This window comes from Echeneis naucrates, chromosome 7 (assembly GCF_900963305.1).
Source record: "Echeneis naucrates chromosome 7, fEcheNa1.1, whole genome shotgun sequence".
In the NCBI taxonomy this organism is placed as follows: Eukaryota; Metazoa; Chordata; class Actinopteri; order Carangiformes; family Echeneidae; genus Echeneis; species Echeneis naucrates.
The window spans coordinates 10,524,238-10,530,237 of record NC_042517.1 but is presented as its reverse complement, the minus strand read 5'-3'; positions in this window follow the sequence as shown (position 1 = coordinate 10,530,237).

Below are 6,000 nucleotides of genomic sequence, written 5' to 3'. Positions count from 1 at the left end.
TCCCAGGGAATTTTATTTTGCAGCCACGTTTGTTCTGAGAACTTTGAAGCGCATGCCTGAAACTGTAGACTTGTCTTGACTGTGATGTTCCGCTGTTTGTGACACTGAGACGCTAATATCTGTAATAGGCTCAAAGGTAATACGGAGGTAATTGCTGTCCCGCATTTGAAGAATTTTCCTCTTTTGATGTTGTCTTCCTGTTCAGCTGTACAGTCAACCCAAAATTATCGATCCTCTGTATGTCTGTACATTTAGCTGATTGACAATAAAATGACTTTGAACTTTTTGAACTTTGAAAGTCGGTCTGTGGCGGTCTAGTCTGGTGTGGTCTGTGTCCCTGTGTCTCTGGAGAGGTCCTGTCTCTAGTCTGGTCTGGTCCAGTCTAGGACCTGGGGGGGGGGGGTCGCTTTTCCTTGCTGTAGCTCAGTCCATCACTCGTAACCATTTAACCTAGACATGTCCCAGTGCCCCTGCTGGGAATCGAACCGCGCTCTTCTTAACCACTATGCTACCGTGCCGCTCAAGTCATAACACACATTTACATCATGTAACTAATTAATTATAATAGTTTAATATTATAATAGTATAATTAATTAACATAGATGACATATTAACCCGCTACTTTCTTGTTGCGGGACAACCATGCTGCTCACCCTCTTGGGTGCGCATGCGTCCTGTATGCGTGTCACAAGGCGCATGTGCGGATTCAAAACACGCAACGACTAAAACTTACTGACTTCTTCTACGTTCGTGTGCAATGACCATCAAATCTTTGAATGTGAAAATACAAAGTAAAACCTACTCTTCCCACGCAGTTTATTTATTACATGAATAACATATATAGTTTTACTTGAATAATTCCAGTTCTCACTGGTATTTACAATTAGATCATCGTGGAATACCAGTCCCACAACGATGGCGTCAACATGATGATGTGTGTCATGGGTGTAGGGGGAGTACATCAGAGGGCTAAGCACACGGCCCTGGGGGGTTCCGGTGTTGGGGATGAGGGGGGATGAGGTGTTTTGACCCAGCTGAACCATTTGTGGCCTGCTGGTCAAGAAGACGTAGAGGGAGAAGATGCAGGTCGTACAGCTCAAAGAGCAGTCTTTAGCACAGTTGTGACAAATGTAATGGTCAGTGTGTTCACTGTAGAGCCTTTTCTTTTGGCCTTCAGATGTAGACTGCTTCATTTACGCCAGCTTTTCTCCTAAACTGGAAAACTCCGACATTTGAAACTTCAGGATGTGTTAGAAAACTAAACGACCTGTCATATCATTACAAATATGACACATGAAATGATAACAACAATCTTTAACTGGAACAGTTCACCGCTCGGTTGAATTTACTTACCTGGTCTTAAAAACAGTTTTCCGGCAATAACTTTGTGGGAGTGAGATGTATAGACTTTTTTCTCAGGTCTGGGGAGGATTGCTTGCGGAAGGCGGTGACGTCGTTTGGCGGGTCTGAGATGACCGTGTCGCATTTGGCCCGTGTTACTTTCGTACCAGCTCTCCCCTAAGATACCCTCACCTGTTTTTTATAATGCAACATTAAGCAATACATTACAGTCATGAATGACTTTTGTCCCAGGGTGAGGAGGTGATGACCGTCTGGGTCAGCCTCTCAAAAGGCCGCAGGGCTGCTGAGGTGGTTTTCTTCGGGGACAGGGACTGCGATGGGCTTTTTAAGACAGATGGGGATCACACACTGTTTTACTGAGAGGTTGAGTATTTCTGTGGACGCGGGTACAGGCTGTGAGGACTCCCCCCCCCCAGATGTTCCGGCAAGGAGAGCAACGGGGAGTCGGCCTCCAGACTTAAGCAGCCACTTCGCCGCAGACTCGTCGGCGCTCTCCTCCCCGCTGCACAGCTGCATCGTAGCGGCTCTACGGACTCTCTCACACTGGGGGGATAGATTTATCCATCCGGATGCCCCCCCAGGCGTAGTATCATCCACAACATAAAAAAATATATAATAAAATCCCACAACCGCTTCCGTGAACTCCTGGATGTCGCGTTGTGGGAGCTGCAGGGATCTACAGGCAGTCAGAGCTTCAAATGGACGATGTCCTCTCTGTCGCACTGTTTGTTGCTCTTTTTGTGTTACTGTCCCACATGTCCCACCTGGAGTTTCTGCTGGCCCCCCAGTTCGTCCAGCTTGTTCTCCAGAGACTGGACATTAGACAGTAAGATACTAGGCAGAGGCATGTGGTGTGTTTCTGGGGCCAGAAAAAAGGCTTGTAGTACGGTTTGACTGCTTTAAACCAACATTGAGAGTGTGTCTACCGTATGTGATGTAAAAAATGAACACAGAAAGTACGACATGAAAACAGAGTAACCCGGGACTATAAGGTCATTCCTCTAATGAAGGGGCCCTAAGCCTGCTGTTGCATGTTCAGGATGTCTGCGGCTTCATTACAGAAACAAGCACCATGCTATCTGGGTAATGTTGATCCTCAGTACAGACAGTTTATTCTGAGGCTCCAGGGTCGCCCTATTTGGGGGAAATTTAAAACAGCATTCCACAGTGATGGGTGGCTGTTAGGGGTCCAGCTGGTCTTATGTTCTGTCCAACAAGGAACATACAGTATATGTACACTACACTAGCTGATTTAAAAAAAAAATTTAATCTTTGACACCAGAAGAGCCGATTAGCTCACCAGGAAAAACTACCAGTCTAAAGTTAAAGGCTATCTTTCCTGGACAGACCTGGAGATTGTAATTCATGCTCTTATTGACACACTGCTGGATTACTGCAGCTCACCTTATGTCAGCCTGGATCACACTTTGTTAAATCGTCTGCAGCCTGTGCAGAACGCAGCAGCCCACCTCTTCTCTGGGGCACACAAGCATGATCACAGCAAGTCTCAGCCCCCCACCACTGGCCCCCAGGCTAATTTAGCATTGATTTTAAGATTGTACGGTTAGTTTTTAAAGTTCGTAATGGGCTGCCCCCCCATTATCTGACTGAGCACATTCATGCCCCTGGAAGAACATGAAGATGAGCAAATCAGCTGCTCTGGACTGTACCCAAATCTCAGCGAGAGGCTGTGGTACATCAGATGGACCGACTCTAAAGGTTTAAAAACACACCTTTTCTCTACGGCTTTTAATAGAGCTGGCACTTTTTGGATTTTATTTGTGTATTTACTTTAAATTTGTATTTTATTGCATTAAACTTTATTACTTTTACATTACTTCTACTTTAATTTAACTTAATTTCAAGTTCATTAGTCTTCTACCTGTGCAGCACTTTGGTCAGCTTCGGTTGTTTTTAAGGTGCGTCACAAATCGGTTCTATAGCTTTATGCTATAGAGGACAATAGTGACTAAGTTAGTTATCTTAGATAAATTATCTTGTAATCTTAGATAAGTAACACCATTTCTGTGTTATATCATAGTATTCACTTTATTTTGAGGAAACAAAAACTAATTTTCTCTACTCATCACAGGAAATCATATTTTATTTTCTCCATAGCACAATCAATCAGCTTCACCTCAAGATAACAAGATATTCATAATGATCTCAGGATGAGATAATTTGAATTTGCTTTGTGATTATTTAGTAAGAAATGCAGGTGGTGTTGCTCATTTACATGAAAGCATTCAATATATTTTAGTAGCTGTAGAATGCACTGGTCCACTTAGAGAGATAAAAATATGAAATCACACCAGAGGTAGCCTTGACAATTGAGAGCAAGTGTATAGCTGGATATGGATGTATTTCATTAAATTGACCCATACAGACCATTTTGACATTAGGCAGCAGGAAAAATGAAAGAAAAGTGACCCAAAGTACCCAAAAGTGAAAAAATGTTAAAATTTTACACTGTAAATTTTTGCACACTCCAAACAGCGTCAAATTTGACCTGCACCTATTCGAATGGATTTTAGTTCCACTAGTGTGTGTCAAATGAAGGAAAATTGTGATTTTTAGGGAATCTTGAAACTGTGAAACTCTACAGGCCATGTCTGTGTGCGATTTCTATGGGACAGAGGTTACAGAGTTCAAGGGTTGGACAAAGTAACAGTAAGAGCTGCAAGAGGAGGAGTGCCTGCTGGCCTCTCGCGCTATATATGTATATATGTATGTGTGTATGTGTGTATGTGTATATGTATGTATGATATAGGATATCATACTGGCTATATATATATATATATATATATCTCAAGTATGTATCGGCCTACATGGACTGAACTGAATCCTACCTGGAGGGCAAGCAGGAGGAACTGGAGGAGATTCTTTATGGGAGAACTTGGAAAGGCCCTTGTTACTCCATGCATTGAAAAGCAACAGCAGCTTCAGCAGCACTGGTAATGGCTGTGCAGCAGTCTGAGCTGAGCCCTGATCAAGTCCCACAAAGAGCCAACACAAGGGGACAGAAAAGAAAGCGATGCAACTTGTGCCCTGCAAAACAGAGACAACCCGCTGCAAATGTGGGGGACGCGTGTGCACGTTTCACACAAGGAGAGTTTCCTATCACTGCTTTGAATGAGACTAGTTTGAAAGAATGAGAGTCTTGAGAGACTTTTGTTCTTTTTAGGTTGTGTTTAGTGTTAAAGTGATGAATTTTATGATATCGCAATGAGTGCAGCATTTAATGGTTGCAGTGGCTATAAATTGTTATTTTGTGAATTCCAACTGTTCCAGAACAGTCATTCAATTTTCATTTCCAGTAAAAAAATATTTAGGTAACAATGGCTGTTATGTTTTCATTTCTTATGTAGAACAAGAGATGATATTGTGTAATAGATGTTTGGCGCCATAAATGAATTTGGCGAAACCTAAAAAAGACACTCTCCTCGCTCTCTGGAACATATCTTAAAGATTAATCCGGCATTTACTTAGGGTTAGGGTTAACCATTCCAAATAGATCTGTGGTTCAAAATTTGGTATAAACACTTGATATGAGGGAATTCTTGGGGTGGGTCAAAATTGACCTGCTCCTTACCCAAAAGGTTTCCGATATATCCGGTTTGTAAGAGATACGCGGTAGATCTCGACTGGTAGCAACCGCAAACACAACTCAGTGCACTGAGTACATCTCATATGGCCAAGAGCAAAGAATTAATGGAAAAGGAGGGTTGAATCACTGCAGTGAATCATGTACACACCCAACAGACAATAAAACCCCAGAATAAGTCAGCTGTGCTGTACACAGTACGTTCCCTCAATAACCACATCTTCCCAGAGCAGAGACGATCAAACATTCTCATATTACATTTTTCCTCTTTTGGTTTTACTGGCTGAAATCCCGCCAGAGTACTGTAAATTGTAAATATGTTCTACACAAAGGAAAAGAATAAACACGTCTATGATGTTTATGTAAAAAGCATAATACAAGTAAACAGCGTAGACAGTAAAGTATTAAACTTTAAGACTGACTCACTATTTTGTGATGATTATATAGAAGCCACCTGTGATGATTGATACAAGTTTTTTTTTGTTTTGTTTTGTTTTGTTTTGTTCTGGGGAAACCACAGTGACTGGCATACAAGTGGCATTTTTTTTTTCTTCAGGCCACAGAATAAAACTCATGTATGTGTAAGTCGTAACTACGCACATTTGCCTGCAAGTGATGCAGACTGATAAATGCTGCCCACAAAAATTTAAAGACTTCCAACACTTTTTAGGAAAAGAATGCAAGAACAAAACATTTGCTTGATCATTACAGACATCAGTCTGTTTTTTTTTTGATTTTGTCACGTAACAAATCTTAAAATTATTTTCTTTATTTGAACATCCAAACTACAGTTTATAGCAATGGTTAAACTAAAACGACTACTTGGTAATGGGCAAGAAAGTCACTATTAACACATTTTAAATAGTAGTGGTTAATTTGGAGCAACTAGAGCTTGGCAGTGTACATTCATTTGTTTTGCTATGCAGAACAACTATGCAGCCTCCACCTCCAGTTATAGCTCCAGTATATATTTACTTTATATTATCCATATCTTATTTGTTCACATATAAAGACAGCAATATTGGATAAAATGA